Here is a 23,149-nt window from a genome sequence, read left to right on the forward strand (position 1 = left end):
TTAATGTTCCATCCAAACTTTTCTGAGTGCATGATTTTAAAGATTGAAGAGGTATGGCTCAAATTTTTGTAAAGTGGGCCCATAACATTCTGGCCTACAAAGCTAGCTGTACATTTGGTATTGGTGTTTTACTCAGACCATTCTGAGTTATACCTGGGGTCTGTGTCCTTGCAATGTTACCTTCTACCCTACAGGGTAGCACATATGTGTTGTAGTGCTATACATGTAAGATTGTGGTTTCTTCATCGTGTCGTGCTGTTGTCCATGGTTGTGGAATGGGGTCAGTAAGTACTAACAACTGTCTGTAATGTACTCACAATGCCATTGCTTTTCACCATAGTTTTTGGTCTGGGAATTTTTCTTGTTCTAATACTATAGTCCCAGGATGGTGCATTGTACCATGCACAGGTTGCTGTACCATGCTAAATTAGGGAATTCTGCTAGGCATAGCCAATTTGTTGTGTTCCATTCCTGTCTTTAAGTTTTATCTAATATTAATTTCAAAGAATTGGGGCATCTGCTCCCATATGGCTCAGGTAAAGGTGGAAACCCTGACGGTAGGGGCCAGGGTTGAATATGTAATCTGGAGAGGGGCGTTCAGTTCATCGGTTTCCATGGATTTACTGTGGTTATAGTGGTGGTGGTGGGTTGTGTTTTATCAAAACCCTTCTCACAAAACTCTTCACGATAATGATTTATCTGTTCTTCCAGTGCTAGAGTTGTGTGGCTATATTGATAACAGATTTATTTCCTCCAGGCCATCTTTGGTTATGGGTGCAAAGTACAATTTTAAAAATGTGGAATTGATGGCCATGTCACAGTCAAAAGTTGCCTCTATTCCTGTACCTATAAAAGCAGTTGTGGGTTGTATAGTCGTCTCTATTTTATCAGAACCATTCTCACCAACCTCTTCATAACATTTTGATGTTTTGTAGGTGTTATGTCTTAGCCGTGGGTATTTTCTCCAGTGGTTATTGAATATAGCTCCAGTATTGGATGGATTGGTATACAATTAATTAAAGTAGCATTTTGCTGGATTTTGTGCATGAATGTTAGCATTATTTTCATTTGTAGTGTCTAATATGTAGGTCTTAAAGGGATGTGCTGTTTGGTTGCTGCTCTGAATTGGTCACCTCCTTTAAACCATCCATAATTTAAACAATAACCATATTTCTGCCAAAAGAAGTGGGTGCTACCAGTGAACCTTGTCCAGTATCTCTCATTTGTCCAATAACCTGGTAGTTTTTTATCTGGTCCTGAAATAGTGGGTAGCTGGTGGCATTAGAATTTCTGGAGGGCAGGTTTCAATATTTGGTACTGTGGTGGTTTGTTTTATTGAGGAAGTACTAGCATTTGACTGGTTTCTGTGGCTCCTTTGGTGGTAGGTATTGTGCTGGTGGCTCCTGCATTCGTTTGTGCACTGGTGGCGGTACTCCCTGTCGTATTGTTACCTGATGCTCCCTGACATAATACAAAACAAGAGCCACAAGAATAATGGTGCTAATATGCTTGTGTTCATAATCACCTGTGGGGAGGCCACAGTAATTATGGTCATTTCTGCTATTGCTTGCAGGAGTGTATACAGGATAGGCATGCTGAGATGTTTCCACATGTAGGTTATAAATAGTATTGCTCTTATACAGTGTTCTGATCATGACGTCAGTACCAATATCAGATGGATTGCCAGGGTACTTGAACTCATTTGATAATGTAGGAACTCAGTGCATCAAATAGTCTAATTGGTAAGTTTTATTCCTGTCAACTTTGTATTGGTTATGTTTGTCCCTTGGATTGTTATTTGGTCATACCAGTGTATTGCACAATTTACCGCTGGTAGTACAATATAGATAACTATAATTATTGCTAGGCATGTATAATAGAGGCTTTTGCATAAAGTTCTACTAAGACACATATGTGTCACGTAATACCTTCCAGTATGGACAGTTCTAGGTCGGCTTGACCTTGTGTAATCCAGACAGTGTTTCACTGTCCTTGGGTCACCACTGCTGCTTCAAGTGTTTGAACCTTTTTATTCCTGTGAATTTATTTGTAGTCCCTAACTAGTACTTTATCCTGTTCAACTGGGTAATCTATATCTGTTACATTTTATTGCCTCTTGTATCGGGGATTCCCTATTCAATCTTGTTCTAATGTTTTGTTCATGTATGCATTTCATTAGTTCTTGTGCCAGGGAGCTACTCTTATCTCTACTTGCTAGCTTAGTTTTGAGCAGGTCATTAAATCTCTCAATGTATCCTGATGCTATTGGCTAATAATCCATGTGATATTACCATTGCATATTCATAATTTTACAAAAAATTTTAGCTTCGCACACTGCGAAATGATTCTTTGATCATATTTTATGATCCCATGGGATCATATGGGAATCATTTTCCTATGGGAAATCCAATCCCATAATGTAAGAATGGTTAAAGCTAGGTTTGGGTGTGGCCTGCTTTTGGCAGATCCTAATTTGGTGCATATGTCTACCAAGGTGTAAGCACATACTCCTTTGTATTGTTTAACCATTCTATAAAGTATATCGGTAAGGTATGATTGAAACTCAGCCTCTGTCCTATGTTTCCCTTATAATTATATTTGAATCTAGTTTTATCTCTTGGGCAATGTTTGCATTGGTTTACTGCATCCTTAATCCTATTCCAAATCATCTTTAAACTTCTGCCTGAGAACCATTGGAATGTATCATGTGTTCCTGCATATCCTAGGATCTCATGTGTTTTTAATGTCTCTTTGGTGGTAATCTCTGTCTCCAAGTGTCTAGTTGATATTGGCTTCCATTTTGCTTTAAGCCTTAACTTGTTGTTGCCTATCTGTTCTGCCTTCCAACTTCATTTTAATCTAATTGCCAGGCCAGCTAATTTATCCACTGTATCACTATGTCTATATTGGCCACCTTCTTTGTTAGAATGGACATCCATATAATATATGTACATCTTAACTTCTTTGGCTATATTATATAATTTCATTAAAAATTCCTTGGACCATATATCCTTGCCATTAACTTTTTAATCATTCATGTTCCATTTTGATCACATGGATATACCATTGGCTACAACCTTTGAGTTGGCACACAAATGTAGTGCCTTTTGTTTTTCTTTGAAGTTTTGACTTGCTGCTTGCATGGCTGCTACTACTTCTGAAGTAGCAGTCTGTAGGCTGCTGCCTTCCACAAGACCATGTTCTGTTTACTGATTGAGGAGCTATCAGTAAACCAGGCATTAACCAGTGAAGGCCAGTTCTCTCCTATCCCCTAATGCTCTAGTGGTACCTGCTTCTAGGGAGGGATGGCATTTGGGATAATCGATAATCCCTGTGGAGTTTATAGAGTCTGAAAGCTTTGGCACTGACCCCTTTGCAGATAGAGCAAAGGAGCTCCGCTAAGTACTATTTCCTTGTACTACTTTCCCTTCCATGGGTGGACCAGCCCATGCTGCCTCTGGTGCCTTGGTCCAATCTGGGATCTGGATGGTGGTTTTGAATATCACATCGTTGTTCTGCAGCATCCTCTGCCAAGGTTTCCAAATTGTTTTCTCAAATAGAGAGAGTTTGTTTTCTGACCATGGAAAGCGTTTACAATAGATACTGGCCAATGTCTATTATTTCTTTTGGAAAAGATATTCCAGTTTCCATACTGCTTTAGGTACAGTATGTCTGAATATACTATATCATCTGGTTGAATGTATTATAGCTCAGAATATTCCTTTATATATTCTAGCACTGTTTTCACAGCCTGTTCTTCAGCTTCCTAAACAAAAGGGTTGCAAAATGACTTGTAAATATGGTATGTGTTGTCTCCAATATTCACATAATCCTATACAATGTTGTACTTCTGTTTTATTAACTGGTGTTTTAAGCTGTTCTAACTTATGACTTCTGTAGGTATTTCCGGTCCCTTAGTGGACCACATTACACCCAAGAACTTGACCTTTGTTTCTGGTCCTGGTACCTTATCCTTATTGATGGCCCAACCACCATCTCTCAATACTTGTATGGTTTGGTCTACTGTTTTTTGTATGTTTTCTTTTTCTTGTCCTATTATCAAAAATTGTCCTATTATCATATGAATATATAGCACAATTAGGTGCTGGCTTGACCTTATCCAGTGACCATCTTAGAATGTTGTGGGCTATTATTGGGTTGTTTATTGTGGGTGTCTTAAAAATTGCTACTATCTCCCTTGCCAAGTACATGTGGTGTATTCTCTGTTTTGTGGATGCAGTGGTATGCCAAAGAACACGTCTGACAAATCTATATTTGCCAGCCATTTTGGCACTGCTTTTTTATTCCTCATGAAAATATCTTCTACATTTGGTAATTGTCCTGGTAATTTAGGGAACAATTCATTAATTTTTCTATAATCTACTATCATTCGCCGTTTATCATTTGGTTTTAAAACTGGCCAAATTGAACTGTTGAAGTAAAAACTTTGAGTTGGTTCAATTACTCCTTCTTTTAGTAGGGTTTAATGGTTTCAGATTTCTCCTCATTTCCTGCTTTAATTGAATATAAATGAGGGTTTAATTGTTGGTAGCCTTATAGGTTCTATTTTTACTCCTGCTAGATTACATTTTATTTTGGCAATCTTTTTAAAATTTAGGAAATTGGGGAAAATTTTTAAGATCATTGGGAAGCCTAAAATACTTTCTGCTACACTGCAACCTATAAAATCCAAGGGAATTATTTGATGATATACCATTAATTCTAATTGACATACTAGTACTATGAATTCCTTTCTTGGTAGAGTGTCTGGTATTCCTGTGTATAATTATCCATCCTGTGTCAATTATCCATCTAACATTTATCTTCTTCTTCTTAAATTTTAGGGACAACATGACATCTTATTGGAGGATGACTTGATTCTTATTGAAAAGCATTTATTTGCCTTCTCATAGAGGGGCACTGATTGTTCCTTTGTACTGGTAGCCTTGTGTTCCCCAAAAAATGGCTTAGGTTTGTTCCTTCAGAAAATGCTATTTGGTGTATCCCTCTGTGAGGTTCAGTTTATAAATGAAATTCCAGGTTTTCTGCCAAAGGTTCTAATATTTGTGTGTGGTCTGAAAAATCTGGGTGTTCTCAATTTAAGTGACTTTCATCTGATATTTAATGTTACTACTTTTTTCTTTGTCTAACTCCCTGTATCCTTTAAAGAGAACAAATACCTCAGAAATAGTTCTGCAATTTTGAAGTTGTCCTGCCAAACTAATTCTCATGTGTGGTGATGTCCCCTTAATTTAAATTCTTTTGAATTGTGGTATAAATGGAGCACTCTGTGGTGTAGCTACCTCATTATACATTAAACCATAGTACTCCTAATTTTCTTACTAGCTGAATGGCCTCTTGTTAAGTGTTCCACTTTGCTGCGGCAAAGAGGGAAATGCATATCTCCCGGCTATGCTCATCCAATCATGGAGGGGGTATACATCACCTAGAACAGTGTCTTGGACTTGCTCTAAAGCTTCATACATTGCTGGGCTTTCTATTTTCTTGATTTTCATCATTTTTAATTCTGACAGCATTACTGTGTCTGCTCCTTTGACCAGAGCTTTACATATAGGATGCATTCTTTATTCCATTCTGGGAATATCATTGTCTCAACTGACTTACTTATTGAGGAGTGTATGGTCTAATTGCTTTTTTGTTGTTCGAGCTGTTACTGAATACACCTTGGAAGATGCTACTGGGAGGGATATTGCTGTCTTACCTGGGCCCTGGGTTAGCACAGCGTCTTCAAAGGGATTGTTTGCCCTCAATTTCTTAGTTATATTAGCAGCTAGCCTTTTGTCCATGTCCACTGTGGTTCTCATCAATATTGCTGGAACTTCTTTACAAGCTGCATGCTCTAGCAATGGCTCTACTACTTGTGGTTTGGTTAGAGGTACCTCAATCTCACAGCTTTCCTTTTGACCTTATTCTTTGTTCCAAGCCATTTCCTCTTTGCAGGTTCTGTGGCATCTGGACTCACTATCATGGCTTTAAAGCCATAACTAGTTTCTTCATTCTGGTGTTATTATATATGCTAGTTCTTTTTTTATATACCACCCAAAGTTAGTTTGGTGTGGGTTTCTTATTACTTTTCCAATATTATATCTGCCCTTCTCACCAGGCATTTGGCCAACCCATCTCTCATGGGTTTCCCTGTACATTCTGCTCTTTTGTCTGTGTATGCAGCAGTGGATTTCAAGTTGTTCATAATCTACCTGTGATGAACTCCCTCACCCCTGGCTTTGGAGTGGTGGTCCCTTCTTTCATTATTTTCCTTAGAACTCTAGCTAATTCTGCACCTCGGCTGCAATTAATATTGTGGAGCCAGAGGTTTACTGCCAATTTAGTGAAATTTAGAATGGTCAGGACAGCTCTTGCTCTTAGAGGGTCAAGTTTCCTTCTCAGAATCCCACCTTGAAGGTGGAGTCCTAATGACTCCACCAACTGTCTTTAGTGGAGTCCAGTTTAGGGGTCAGGGGTGGGGAAGATGGAGATACCATTTAATCTCAAGGTTTATACATTACAATGACAAGCATCAGGCCAGAAAACACACATGCAGTACCTGACTCCAAAGCAAGCAGCAGAGAAGCTTGAAGGCAATGCTCACAATCTGTCCATGGCAAGTCTTGGGTGGCAACTCCTTCCTCTGGATCTTCTGTCTTTTGCAGCCAGGGCAGCACAGTTAGTGGTCCAAGAGCAACACAACACAACACCACTGTTGCAGCATCAATACCTCTGCCTGCTGCCAGCCTCTGTTTTTATTAACTACAAGGGGCAGTCATACCCTAACCAATCAAATTCTAGCATTACTTCATTACAAAGCACTTCGTTCTTTTTTGTTTGTTTTGTTTTGTTTTGTTTTCCTCCATCTTTACTAACTTGGGTATTTCTTATTTACATTTCAATTATTATTCCCTTTCCTAGTTTCTAGGCCAACATCCCCCTAACCTCTCCCCCTCCCCTTCTCTATTGGTGTTCCCCTCCCCATCCTCCCCCCATTACTGCCCTCCCCTCAACAATCACATTTACTGGGGATTCAGTCTTGGCAGGACCAAGGGCTTCTCCTTCCACTGGTGCTCTTACTAGGCTATTCATTGCTACCATTGAGGTTGGAGCCCAGGGTCAGTCCATGTATAGTCTTTGGGTAGTACCTTAGTCCCTGGAAGCTCTGGTTGGTTGGCATTGTTGTTCATATGGGGTCTTGAGTCCCTTCAAGCTCTTCCAGTCCTTTCTCTGATTCCTTCAACGGGGGTCCCGTTCTCAGTTCAGTGGTTTGCTGCTGGCATTCACCTCTGCTACACACAGTTGACATGAGCTAGGTGCTCATCACTTTAACATCCAACTCGGGCACATTCTTGTTTCTTATTTACATGCTCTTTACGGTTGTCTGTTCAGCCCCATAATTGGGCTTTTAAAAAAGGGTTTGATTTTTTCCCTTTTGAGAATGTTAACAATAACTTATAGTGATAGGCACAAATTGATAACGAAGTTCAATGTTGTCAGGGAATTGTTATCTGGATGAGTGTATGTTAGATATGTGTAAGGCACATGATAATTTCTTTGAAACAAGATTCATTTTGTACAAGCTGTACATGGAGGATACAGCCCTCTTGAGTATCTTCTACCAATTCCTGAATTTAAGCTCGATGTAGTTAGAATGTTCTTTTATGTTCTTTCATTGCAACCAGACTTTCACTGAACTTTTATCTTCTATATTTTATATTTCAGAAGTGTCTTATAATGTTCACTAAAAACGGTTTTAGGCAGCTATTCTTATTTAAAATGTTTCTCAGTGAAAAACAAGAACTATTTGAAACCTTTATATTATAAACAGCAATGGCTTCTGAATTTTCCCTTCTTGTACTTTTCATCTTTACTCTGTGTGATTGACTTTAATGTCTTCTACTTTGACATCAGTGGCAAGCATTACCCTGTGGAATATAAACTCTGCAGCCTCCTGAGTCTAAATCTCCAGACCTAGTTCCATCTGCATGCAAATCCAATGTATACCTTAGGCTTTAGCCTGTTATATTAGGGTTCTCTAAAGAAACATTTATATTTATATATATATAACATATATATGTGTATATGTTATATTTATATATAAGACATATATATATATGTCTTAGTCAGGGTTTCTATTCCTATACACACATCATGACCAAGAAGCAAGTTGGGGAGAAAGGGTTTATTTAACTTACTTCCATGTTGCTGTGCATCACTAAAGGGATGTTTCTTACTGGCTTGCTCAGCTCGCTCTCTTATAGAACCCAAGACCACCAGCCCAGGGACAGCACCACCCATAATGGGCTGGGTCCTCCCACTTTGACCACTAGTTGAGAAAATGCCTTACAGCTGGGTCTCATGAAGGCATTTCCACAACTGAGGCTTCTTTTCTGTGATAACTCCAAATTGTGTCAAGTTGACACACAAAATTAGCCACTTTTATACAAGACTAGAATGTCTGTGATTGGTCCATGCAAAAGGAAGGCAGGGCTGAGAGTTTCAGAGAGAGAGGACAGGGGACAGACAGAAGAACCGAGAAGATGGAAGAGGAAGAGGAACCAGATCCATGAGGCTTGAAATAGCCACAGGTAGCTATGAATATCTTAGAAGGCATAGAATAATATAGGACAATTTGTCCACTCTAGGTGGGCAGCTTGTATCAATATCAATTGACTCTGAGTTCATTATGAGAGAGTTTTGTGGGTTGAGAATTTACTGTTATAAATCTGACTGATAAATTACAAGCCTCTAGAGCTTTGATTTTACTGGGTTATGGGGATTTGTGACAGCTAGCCACAGAGGCAGATGACTGGGAAGGTATGAGCAGATTGGTGGCAGGCGTACTGCTGGGAAATAGGGAAGAGCATGGCTTGCAGCTCCCAATGGGGAAGGAGAATGGCCTCACTAGAGTGTAGCCAGCGATAGCATCATTTAAAAAAATTATTATATGCAACATATAACAAGCAATATTAATGATTACAGAGACTTATGGGCCCAAATAGTCCAACAAGGACTCAAGGACTCTCTCCTGACAGAATGGTCAAGTTGTTTAGTCTATGAGACTGAATGTCTCGGAAGTCCCAATCTGTTGCTGGCATTCCAGGATGTTCCAAGTTGCTGGTCTTCAGTCTACATTGCAATTCCAAAGGAATAGGTTCTATACCCATGATGTAATGTTTCAGTATCAAGATGGATGAAGTTCAGTGAAGGTGAAGGCAAGTGGGCAAACAAAAATGCTTCTTTTTTTCCATGTCCTCTTCTTCTCTAGGCTGACCTCAGAAAGTTGTTCCAGATTTAGGGTGGGTCTTCTGATGTTACAGAATACAGATGAGGAATTAGTTTTCCCACCACAAATAACTCAGTGAAGAAAATGCCTCACAGAAGTGCTCGGATGCTTGGGCTTTAGTTCATTCCTAATACAGGAAAACTAACAACCTTGAATAGCCCTATTATCACCCCCATGCTTTCTTCTCTTGCCATAGTTCCAATTAAAAATTGAATTAATTATATACTTTAATTCTAGCTGCATTGACATCTTCCTTCACTTAGATTTTTACTCATGCTCTAGACATTGTGATTTAAGGAATTTGACAAAAGAGCCAACAAAAGAAATCTCACATTAACTTAGAAATAATTCTGTCCTTGGAGGTATTCCTAATCAGAATATGGCATATCTATGACTATGTCAGGATATTAGTCATTAAGTAAATGATAAACAAGCTACAGTCCATAGATCAAGAAAGGTTAAATAGAGAAGATGGGATTGGGGGGACAAATAGATCTTATGGTGTGATTGGGGTTGCAGGGTAGAGCAGGGAGGACCAGGTGGGGAGGAATATAGAAGAGGGGGCTAAGAGAGTGAACGAAGGGAGAGACAGCTGGAATTGAGGGGCATGTGAGGGGTGGTATGAAAATCCAGTATAATGGAAACTTCATAAAATATATGAAGGTGATCCCAATGTAGTCTCCAAGTAATAGAAGATCAAGTCTTATCTCTTGTCAGCAAACAAAGCTTCCAGTACTGGGACTGGGCTATACCAAATTGAGTTTCTGGCCAAAGGGACCCCATAGAAATACTGAAACAACCCAGTCTATTGCTAAGACAAAAGATTGTTCTCCACAAACTGATAGTGAGACTCTATTGTTATAGATAACAACTACACAGTTCACTGAACATGGAGAATCTATACAGAATCTTCTCCCATATGTTCTAGTGCTTTTGACATGAGAAGTTACTCTGTAGGCTATCAAAAGAAAAATGTAGATATCAGTCTATCTTAGGACTTTACTCTTGTGAGCAGACACCATGAGCAAGACAACTCTTATAAGGACAACAGTTAATTGGGGCTGGTTTACAGCTTCAGAGGTTCAGTCCATTATCATCAAGGCAGGCATATGGCAGCATCCAGGCAGATATGGTAGAGGAACTGAGAGTTCTACATCTTCAACTGAAGGCTGCCAGCAGAATACTGGCTTCCAGTCAGCTAGGATGAGGGTTTTAAAGCCTACACCCACAGTGACAAACTTACTCCAACAAGGCCACACCTATTCCAACAGGGCTACACCTTTTAATAGTGCCCCTCTTTGGGCTGAGTTTACAAACAATCACATCATCCCAGTCACAAACACTTTGAGCTTCAGTGCTGTCCTGACTATGAAATATGCTTGGGCAATGGTGGCTCAAAACTTTTGGGAGTAATCAACCAACATCTAATTGGATTTAAGCCACATCCTCAAAATGAAACCCACACCTGACACTGCTTGGGTGACTAAGACCCAGGGCTTAGATAGCCAGGTTAAAAGATCTGGGTTAAAACCAAATACTACTGTCTTAAAAAACTGATAAAATGACTCCAAATGATATTCTGTTATAGTCTTTGGTCAGTGCATTATTCAACCATCATTAAAGGAAGCTTCTTTCTGTAGCATATGAGAACAAATACAGAGAGTCAGACATTATGAGGGGGGGAGAAAAGAGAGGAGGGGGAGAAGAGGAGGAGGAGAGGGAAAAGGGAAATGAAAGAGAGACAAAGACAGAGACAAAGAGATAGAGGGAGATAGGGAGAGGGAGGGGAGAGGGAGGGAGAGAGAGAGAGAGAGAGAGAGAGAGAGAGAGAGAGAGAGAGAGAGAGAGAGAGAGAGAGAATGAGAATTCAGCTCTGAATGGGACATCTCAGTCAGAGTTCAGGTAACCCCGCTGAAGAGGAGGCAAAGAGTTTAAGAGCCAGGCAAAGAGAAGAGCAGAATAAGGCCCTTTAATTCAAGTGAACAAGCTCATATAAATGTAGAGACTGAAGAAGCACGCACTGGGACTGAACATGTCTGTACCAGGTCCTCTGCCTATATGCTATGGCCTTTAGCACTTTAGTGTTTTTGTGGGGACTTCTGAGTGTTTGAATGAAGTGGCCCTTGATTCTTGTGACTTCTCCCAGGCTCTTTCTTCTGTTTAGTTGACTTGCCTAACCTCAAAGTGATGGTCTTTATTTTATATTATATTTTATTTTGTCATTTCTTAGAAGCCTGCTCTTTTCTAATGAGAAACAGAAAGGGGGTAGATCCCAAGGGGTGGGGGAGTTGGGAAAAACTGGGAGGACTAGAAGGAGGGCTAATCACAATATATTGTATTAGAAAAGAATTTATTTTCAATAAAAGTGAACAAATCAATACTTAAATGTTAAACACCAAAATTCACAACTGAAAATCAAACTCACTGTGTCATAGTCCAGCAGTTTGGGAAAGACAAAGTCAGTGAGAAACAACTGAATCCAACTGCTTACCCACCAATCAACAGCTTCTCTATGCCATTTGGGCAATATCTAGCCCCAGGCAGCACCTTATGTGGATTGGTATCTAACAATGACTCCTTGTGACGTCATATGCAAGGCCTAGGACAACCCATAGTGCTTCCCCCCAACCCCCAACATCCATTTTACTAATTTTTCTTATGGCTGTGGTCAAATAGCTTAAGAGGATTTACTTCCTGGGGGAAGTGCTTATATAATATCACACTTAGAGCACAGAATACTGGGAGGAAGGAGAAGCTCACTACATGGACATCAGAAGTGAGATGCAGTGGGTTACATGGCATTTGTAATCTCCCATTCCTCCAAGCATTGAAGAATCCTGGTATGTCCCATCTTCAAGGCTCCCACAGTGTCCCCAACAACACCAACTTTTGGGAACCAAGTAGTCAATGTATGTGACAATAGTGGATATTTCATAACAAATCCATTTCATGGACTCTTCCATGTTAATAACAATAATAAAAGCAACAACAACAAAAACCTTAAGAAATATATTCTTGGAACTGACTGATCATTATAAGTTGTTTACACACTACCCGAAGACTATACATGGAGAAACCCATGGCTCCAGCTGCATATGTAGCAGAGGATGGCCTTGTTTGGCACCAATGGAAGAAGAAGCCCTTGGTCCTGCCAAGGCTGGATACCCAGGGTAGAGGAATGTTGGAGGTGGGTGGGAAATGGAGTGGTTGGGGAGGGAAACACCCTTATCAGAAGAAGGGGAGGGGAAGGGGATAGGAGGCTTATGGCCAGGAAACTGGGAAAGGGAATAACATTTGAAATGTAAATAAAAAAATCCAATTAAAAAAAAGGAAAAAAATAAGTTGTGTTTACATTGCTATTCGTCAACTCTTAAATAGCGGTATTGTATTCTTAGAACGATTTCTTATAACCAACTGACAGTCACAGTCTGTGGTCAGGTGTTGGTCATGCTCAGGTGTCATGTAAGATAAAGAACATAGTAGTCCCACATGTAGGGATTCTTTCCTTTTATCATTCTGAGTATTTGTCACCTGTTTTTACAAATCTATCTTTCTATTCCTAAATCATTGGTGGATTTCTGTTTTTGTTTTTGCTTCATGTAGTCTAGAAATAGGTGGTCTGCATATTATTTGAGGTTTCTTTGCCAGTTTCATACAAATGAGTAGATAGATAAGTTAGACCTCTCTTGTAGAAACTGTAGTGAACTTTCTAGTTTTCTGTCTAATTTTCTAATTTCCTAATCATAAGTACATTATTCTTTTGTTCTAAATATGAAAATGTGTTTTTGTTTGTTTGTTTATTTTCAATAGTTTTTAAAGACTTCAAACCTTACAACATTAAAATCATCCATGGAGCTTAAGGAGGATTTTTTTAAATTAATTATTTTATTTATTTAAATCACAAATGCTTTGCCTCTCCCAGTTCTGCCCCTCAGAGTTCTTCCCCTATCCCTCCTCCCCTTCACCTCTTAGAGAGTGGCCCCCTGAGTGTTCCTCCATCATGGATTAGGCACAACTTTTCCTACTGAGGACAGACAAGGTAGAGCTTTGCTATATATGTGCTGTGGGCCTCAGACCAGCCCAACGAGGAGTTGTTTTATATAAGAAGTTTATTAAAAATTGTTCTCACAATTGGAAGAATATTTTTCCATGACAATATTGATGGTTGACTTAAAATAATTAGTAATTTCTGATTCACGAAATTTGCCTCTTTAGGTGTTGACTTTATTATTTCATATATAGAAGATGAACATTAACTTATGTCAATCGGTTTCCTATTGCTACTGATGTTTCTTTGATGATTAGTATTGAATTTTACCCTCATAAGGTCTCGAATCAACTAAGAGATTAAATAAATTTCTGGGACAATATGAGAAATTTTATACTTTAGGTTAGTCTCTAGACATGAAGGATTGGCTAGATTAAGTTAGTCTAGAGAGGAAGACCTACCTTAACTTTTGGGGGGCACTCATGTGGTCTGACATACTGGACTAAATAAAAAGGAGAAAGGCAGTTGAACATAAGCTTTCCTCATGTTTTTGTTCCTCCTGAGTATAGACATAGCATGATCAGTCGCCTTTCTATCTTCATCATGACTTGTATCATAGAGCTGGGAGCCAAAGCAGACTCTTCCCTCCTTAGCTTGCTTTTGGCATGCGTGTGGTTTAGCAACAAGACAGGTATAGAATGCTGTACCTGAGATCCTCATCTTAGAAGGCAAAACGTTTACTTTGGCTTATTATTTTCCAGATTTCAGTCCATGTTCACTAGACATTATTTATTTGTGTCTATGTGGATGAATTATACCACATCGTGTAACAAAGCCCATTGCAGAGGTTAGCTCACCCCTTTGTGGTAGTCAGGAAGCAAAACAGGTGAAACAAAAGCCATGTTCTCAACAGCTAACTCTTTCCAGCAAGAACCACCTCCTCTGAATAGCATCTTGGGCTGGGCATATTGGAGTATGTTTCAGAGTCAGCATTTAAAAGCACTATCTTTGCTTTTTTTTTGGACATCATCTTCATTTTATAATTCCCCATATTCTTTCAATTGCTTATCTATCTTAGAAACATGGATTATTTTTTTAAATTGTAATGCTTCAATGATTTCATTGTTACCTTTGTGATTAGACCATAAACTTTAAAAAGAAAATTTCCTTGATTTTTAACACCAGTTCTAATCCCAATTGTTACCACAGTTATTCAACAAGTATTCAGGTAATACATAAACAAATAATAAATGGATACGTACTTTAATGACTATTTTTTCTATGTGGCACACCACACATTATATAAAACCAGTATATGTTTAATCAAGCAATAGTTACATGCAAAATTTGAGTTTTTTCATTTTAATTTGTTAAACCATTTTAGTCACGAACAATTAATGGGTTGTAACTTGTAGTTTCTTAAACACTGTTATGACTCCTCTGTTGATGTGAAAATTGTTCCTAATTAATGATATTTTTAGTAATTACATTAATTAAGAGACAGTCAGGTCTTTTTGAAAAATTTTCCCTAAATGTTAAAATCTTTCAGGAATATTGTGATATTTTATATCCTATGAGAGCTGGTATTTTTCAGCTTTAAATTATAACATGAATAATTTATGCTTTAGGTGTATGGCTTTACTTCGTGCACAATTTATATTTAGGTCATTGATATTGAAACATTGGAGCTCAATTAATCTGAACAGGATTGTAAGTTTAGAATTAAAAATGCATCTAAGGCTTAGTGTTACCCTTTTCCAAGCAAATAAAAATTCCTTAGAGATGTCTAGTAAATCTTTATAAAGCACTATGAGAAAATCTTTGCACCTATGAGATGTGTTCCATAAACTCAGTTTTATGGAGCACCCATTTCATGGTAAGCATTGTAGTTGATGCTCATGAATCACCTGTTTGTTCAGTAGTCTTGGCTTTTCTACCACAATAATTCAAATGGCTAGACTTTCCTATGACTCCATATGCCTGGGTTCTCTTCCTTCTTTCCATGTTCTATTATTTGTAAGACTAGGATACAGCACCAACATTTTTTTTTGTAAGTGTGTTTTTGTAACAACATTTGTCTTTGTAGCTCTAGATTTCCTGGAACTCTTGTTATAGTCTAGGCTAGCCTGAAACTCAAGAGATCTTCATGACTCTGCCTCTGAAGTGCTGGGATTAAGGCATGTGCCACCATGCCTGGCTTCAGCATTGTGTTTTAGGCTCTTTACAATATTCTTGAGGAATCTCTCTTTTAAGTTTTTCAAATATTTATATCTGTAATTAGGTATACATTACTCCCTTTTTCCTAACTCCACTCTCTACTGAATATCATTACTAACTTTATTTATCCATGTTTTGGCACCTGATTGAGTAAGTTCTTTTCCACACTATCTCTGGATCTTCTCCGGGGTACTTCATCTTTCCAATGTTATTTTGTCTTTAAGCTAGTCTCAAACAGCCTTGTCTCATCTTAATGGTAGGTTTTCATTTCAGCAAGTTGCTGAATATTGCTTCAATGATTTCATTGTTTTCAGTGAACATTTCCTAGGCTCCTTTATTTATTTGGTGATCAACTGATGAACCCTGACAGTTTCTTGATACATTTAGACCTGGGATGAAATGTGTTCACCCAGTTACTCACTACAATCTCCAAGTGTGAGAGTCTTTTCTGTAAGTTGATTCACCTGTAGATCATTCCTACAATAATTAACTACATTTCTATCCTTCAAATCCTTATTATTATACCATCAATAAGTCGTATAGCATGAAAGTTTCTCTTATAGTACCTATTCTGCCTTCTTTGGTTCTAAAGAGGTAAGGAGTCCATGCAGCCTCATGTTGAGTCACAGGATGCTGGAGTTACTGTTAGAGTGGCACCACCCCAGGATGAACATCACATAGGTTACTTCTCTCGTCAGCCATTTTGTGGGTGATATACATCAGACAGGTAAATGTCCAACATCACCATTGGTGGCAAGGTAACATTTCTTTGATGAGGGTTGCGATCTATACTTATCTATTGGTATAATAATAGACATTTGGAATACAGTTAGGAATTATGTTGGATTAGTAGAGAGGAGTTTTTAGGAGTTAGGTCATTTTTCCTTCCATCATTATGCTCCCAGAAATAAGATTCAGATTCAAATTACATTTATAAATACCTTGACAATATAGCCCGACTCCTCTCTGACTAGATCATAACTTAAAGTCACCCATTTATTCTAACCTACATTCTGTCACATGGCTGGTTACCTGTGCTCAGGTACGATGTATCCATATTGTTACATCTTATAGGGCAAATCTCCTACCTCTCAGTCTCCCAGAATCCTTTCTACCTTCCAAATGTCCTACATCCTATTTCCTGCCTAAGCTATAGGCCAACAAATTTTTTATTGACAGATGCCACATACATACAGACATAAGGTATTTTCTCTATAGGTGATAATAGGTTCTTTATTTGAGATCTACATTCTGACTAGCTCTAGCTAGTTGGCTAAGTTTTCAGTGAGAAGCATGATTTCCCTCTTATTGAGTGGGCTTTATGTAAAAATATGGAGCAAAGAGATGCAAGCTATTAGTGTTCCCTTAGTTATATCATGACATTCTGATCATTGTTTTAGTTCCTAGGCATCACAACTATGTAGGACCATTTTGGTGACTTCTCTTCATTAGAGCCTTGCATGGACTTTTCTGGTACAATGAATTCTATTCCTGAAGGAGAAGACTCTCAAGTCAGAACCAGATCAGATCCTCTGGGTCTTGTGTACAAAGTATATGGTCTCTTCACTGATAGGGAGTTACATTCAACCTCTGAAAGGAAATTATAGACAATAGAAATATCAATAGCTTATGTTTGGGGAGGCTTTTGGACAACATTGACCAACAATTCTAAAGAATGCTTCTCATACCTTGTCTTGGGAATTTTGATAGATAGTCTATCATCCTTGGGGAGCACTATCACCCCAGGTAGGAAAATTTCATCTAAACTATATACATATACACACACATATGAACTATATATAATTTTAGGCAAATAAGCAGAATCCATTATAAAATTTTCAGGCATTCTTCCTGTTATCTTACAGCCCTCCGTGATTCCTCTGTATTAATTTTCTTTGCTCTTCTCTAGCTAAAGCTCTCCTTAAACTGTAAATAATCAAAATACAGAGAACAGATGGTAGTGTGGTATTCAGCCCCATCTGATAGTCCTGTACCAAAACTCTTGCACCATAATGTAGAGGGAAAAGAAATATTGTAATAGACAGAAAAACAGAAAGTTTGCTATAAATATTAGAGAAGCTATGCCTAAAGAAGACTTGAAGTTTCCTGCAGTGAAGAACCGCTAAACTGGTTATCTAAGACCAAGGGCTAAGCCCAGGAACCAAATATATAAAAGTACTTTATAGACTGAGTAGATTGTATTGATATAAATATATAAAAATATGGGAATATATATGGTCTTAGTTAGGGTTTTTGATTCCTATGAAGAGATACCATGACCATGGCACCTCTTATAAAAGACAACATTTAACTGAGGCTGGCTTACAGGTTCAGAGGTCCAGGCTATTATTGTCATAGTGGGAAGCATGGCAGTATTCAGGCAGACATGGGTCTGGTGAAGAAACCGAAAGTTCTATATCTTCATTCAAAGGCAGGAGAAGGAGACTTGAGAACTAAGAACCCTCAAAGCCCACCCCCACAGTGATGTACTCCACCAACAAGGCCTCATCTATTCCAGCAAAGCCACACCTTCCAGTAGTAGTACTTCCCATGGATTAAGCCTCTTCTAACCACCACATATGTGAACATAGAATATATAAGTACACAATATATGAATCCAACCTGTCCAGTCCATTATATCACAAAAATTTAAAGAAATAGAGGCCATGAATTGGAGTTAGCAAGAGAGACTCTATAAATAGGAAAGGTTGGAGGGAGAAAAGGTTAGGGAGAAAATGATGTAATTGTATCTTAATTTCAGAAATAAAATAATATATGTTTTAAAATGTCCATTATCTGTCCAAAAGACATCTTATGTTAAATAAATAAATTATGGGCTCATGAAATTCAAGGTTCACAAGAATTTGGACTACATGTTATGGGTAGGATGAAGTCAGGATGGGATAGAGAGGTAGTGAGCTGGAAATGTTTCTTTTATACCATCTATTCCTGGGTGGTATCTAATTAATTTCTATGTCTTAAAGAGTAGTTAAGAGGTGCATTATACTTGACAATTTATAGTTGTATTTGTAAATTTAAAGCATATAAGTATAATGTGTGTCTTATTTTGTATTTTATGAGCAGCCTTACATGTGAAGTCAAGAACCGCTCTAGTCATGAAATCCAAACACACTTTGATTGATAATCATTGCTTTTTTCCATTTATTATCCATCACTTTTAAAATACTACATCCTAAAAACAAAACTAATTGTGTTAACTCAGTTCTTCATCCATTCATATATTTTGAGCTATTTTACAAAGCCTGGATCACAAATTAGTTTTATAATACTCTTTCTTGGTTTAAGTATCTATCTTCATCTCCAGGGCCATGGTGCATAACAACTGACTGGTTATATAAATAATTGGACTTCAGGACATGAAATTCAGATGAGGCTCTAAGTCTAGTTTGTATTTTTATGCAATTAGATATTTGGATCAATGTGAAGATGCTATCAAAATTGTAAGACGGCATAATAATGGTGCATGAATACATGTATTTAGATTATTTTTAGAAGAATTATTGCTAAAATGATCTCTAACATCTAGTTTTCACTATAGCCATGCTATATAACCAGTGACTGTAATTTACCCCTATAGAGATATAGAATTTTCTTGTGTGTGTAAGTCAGTTTTTCATTATTACACAACATACCTTAGAATAATGGCTCTCAACATTACTGATGCTGCTACCCTTGAATAAAGTCTCTCAAGTTGTGGTTATCCAAACCATAAAAGTATTAACTCATAGCTATACCTTTCTACTGTTATGAATTATAATGAAAATGTCTGATACACAAGTTATCTCCTAGGTAACCCCTGTGAAAGGGTCCATTGACTTCCAAAGAAGTTATGGCACAGGATAAGTCCCACTTCCTGAGGTAATAAACTTAAAATAAATAATTATTTTTTTCTTTTTTCTTTTTTTCGGAGCTGGGGACTGAACCCAGGGCCTTGCATTTGCTAGGCAAGTGCTCTACCACTGAGCTAAATCCCCAACCCATAAATAATTATTTTTAACTCTTGCTTCTAGAGGTTTCAGTCAACAATCCATTGGTTCCTTATATGTATTTATTGAGAACAACAAATCCTGACTTAAATGAGTAGAGGAACAAACTGTGCTTACCACAAAATAAATTTATAATATATTAGTATGTATATGCACTATTATAGTTCAGTTGGATTCATATCACCACAGGTATACTGATGACAGTTTAAAATATATAGGATATACAAGAGTAAAATCAGAAATAACAGTTAAGTATATGTTTTAGCTTGTATAATGAAATATCTAGAACTTTTTTTTAGAATTCAAATGCTTTATTAAAAAATGTTTATTTTTATTATTTTAATTATTTGAATGTCTGCATACATGTATGTACAAGAGAGCAGGTGCTCAAAGAGGCCAGAGGCATCAGATGCCCTTGAAGAAGTAGTGACAAGGAACTGAGGCACCTGACATGGGTCCTGGGTATAGATAGTAGAACCAGCAGAAGAACAGCGAGTGGTCTTAACTGCCAAGCCATCTCTCCAACCACGGCTTCAAATCTTTCCATAGCTTTGCATCCCAGAACAAATATACCTAACCTCTCTCTGCTCAAATTCAGCATCTGTAAGATGGAAAATCTTTATTATTTCATTTTATGTGGTATAATTTTACAGCAAAACCAAGAGAGATGCATTTGAAAATAATACTAAAATTATATGGTCAAACATTTGGAAATTGGAATGTGATAGATATTTGGTTTTGGGAAACCAGTATACTGAGTAATCAGTATACTGGCTTATTAAACTGTAGTTAATACAATAATGAGATGAAAAGGGAATGACTCATAAGGCCCTTGAAGAAGAGATAGTTTTTGTTGACAGGAAAATAATGTGAACTGCAAGTACATTAAGAACAATGGAAAAAGGGTTGGGGATTTAGCTCAGTGGTAGAGCGTTTGCCTAGGAGCTGGGTTCGGTCCCCAGCTCGAAAAAAAAAAAAAAAACCAAAAAAAAAAAAAAAAGAACAATGGAAAATTCATAGACACATGTTTATGGCAAATAGGAAGATAAATGTTCAGGGTTAAAACACTCTTCTTTTGTCTAATCACAAAAAGAATATGGATTATATTAGAGAGAGAAATGCTCTGCTTGAGAACAGCTTTTAAGAAACTACTTATGGAATAAAATAGCTCTTAGATGCTTCATTTGGTAACAAAGGGTCAACATTTGCTTCAGAATGTCATCTTGATGTGTTATACTATTGAGGGAGAGAAAAGGGTGTCTCTTCAAAAGTATGTGTGCTATGTATGGGGTTACATATGCAAGGACTACCTAATCACCATCATTTGGACATTTCTATCCTATAAGGAGTATTCCTGAGTCTATAGTGTAATCTGAATTTTTTCATGAATCCAGTCACTACAGCCTTTCTATTATTATTATTATTATTATTGTTGTTGTTGTTATTATTAATTTTGTTGATATGAAAACATTGAAATATCACTTAGATAAATCAGAAAAAATAAATTGTGGGGTACAGTTACTGAACTTTGGTAGGTCATCTGTATGGATCAAGTGCACAGGTTGGAGATCCTCCATAAAGCTTTATGGAGGCTTATAAAATTTATAAGAATACATAGGCTTTAATATTTCTATTTTGTAGAGTTTCCAGGAAAGGTAACTGGAAAGATTGGGAAGCAGAATGTGAAGATGTCATGAAGATGTGAAAAAAATACAGCCGAGTCTCAAAGGGGTAAGCGGAAATCAAAGCCACTGCTGGATTCAGAGCAGTTAGAAATAGCTTGTGTGATGGTTTGTTATTTTCTACCAAAACACAGACAATTATCATATTAAGTTCCTGTCAGAAATATTCTGAGATACAGGCTCTACATTTCATGCCAGGTGAACCAAACCAAAACAAACAAACAAACAAAAAAACCCCACCAAGTCTTAAAAATTGTGAATGGAATGAAAACACAATGCATAGTTAGAAACATTAGATTTTTTCTCTTTCTTTTGTTTGGTTATTTTATTTATTTATATTTCAAAGATAGTTTCCATTCCAGTTTCCTGTCAGCAAACCCCCTTTCCCATCTGCCTTCCTCCTTTCCTCTGTGAAGATACTCCTTCACCCACCCACCAACTCTTGCCTCACTACTCTAGCATCCCCCTTCTCTGGGGCATCGAACCTCCACAGGATCAAGGGCCTCCCCTCCCAATGATGTTCAACTAAAGAAATGTTAGTCAGAAATGTTAGACTAACATCCTTAGTCATCAGGGAAATGCAAATCAGAACAACTCTGAGATTCTACCTCACACCAGTCAGAATGGCTAAGATAAAAAACTCAGGTGATCTGGCGAGGTGATCAGGTGATCAGATGCTGGCAAGGATGTGGAGAAAGAGGAACACTCCTCCATTGTTGGTGGGATTGCAAACTGGTACAAACATTCTGGAAATCAGTCTGCAGGTTCCTCAGAAAATTGGATATTGCACTATCAAAGGACCCAGTTATACCTCTCCTGGGCATATACCCCAAAGAGGATCCAACACACAACAAACACACATGCTCCACTATGTTCATAGCAGTCTTATTTATAATAGCAAGAAGCTGGAAAGAACCCAAATGCCCTTAAACAGAAGAATGAATACAGAAAATGTGGTACATCTACACAATGGAGTACTACTCAGCTATCAAAAACAATGACTTCATGAAATTCATAGGCAAATGGATATAACTAGAAAATATCATCTTGAGTGAGGTAACCCAATCACAAAACAACACACATGATATGTACTCACTGATAAGTGAATATTAGTCCAAAAGCTCGAATTACCCAAGATACAGTCCACAGACCACATGAAGCTCAAGAAGAAGGATGACCAAAGTGCGGATGCTTCAGTCCTTCTTAAAAAGGGGAACAATTATTCTCCTCTGGAAGCATATTTTTGTGTAAACTGAAAGTACGAAAAGAAAGTTGGGAATCAAATGCTAATGCCAAGGAATGGACAAATGAGTAAAAGACAAAAAAAAAAAAGGGGAACAAAAGTATTCATAGGAGGGGATAATGGAGACAAAGTATGGAGCAGAGACTGAAGGAATTCAGAGCCTACCACACCTGGGAATCCAGTCCATATATATACAGCCACCAAAACTTGATAATATCTATGAAACCAAGAAGTACATGACAGAAGCCTGATATAGCTGTCTTCTGAGAGGCTCAGCCAGCACATGACAAATACAGAGGCAAAATGCTAGCAACACACCCTTGAACAGAGAACAGGATCCCCGTTGGAGGAGTTAGAGAAAGGATTGAAAGAGCTGAAGGGGCTTGCAATCCCATAAGAACAAATACTAAACAACCAGAGCTCCTAGGGACTAAAACCACTACCCAAAGACTATACATGGATTGACCTATGGCTTCAGCTGCATATGTAGCAGAGTATGATCTTGTTGGGCACCAATGGGAGGAGAAGCCCTTGGTCCTGCCAAGGCTGGACACCCCCAGTGTAGAAGAATGTCAGGGAGGAGGGAGGTGAGAATGGGGGTTGGTTGAGGAGGGGGGATACCTTTATAGAAGAAGGGGGGATGGGATAGGGGACTTACGGATTGGAAACTGTGAAAGGGAATACCATTTGAAATGTAAATAAAATTATCAAATAAAA

Source organism: Rattus rattus, chromosome 4 (assembly GCF_011064425.1).
Source record: "Rattus rattus isolate New Zealand chromosome 4, Rrattus_CSIRO_v1, whole genome shotgun sequence".
Lineage (NCBI taxonomy): Eukaryota > Metazoa > Chordata > Mammalia > Rodentia > Muridae > Rattus > Rattus rattus.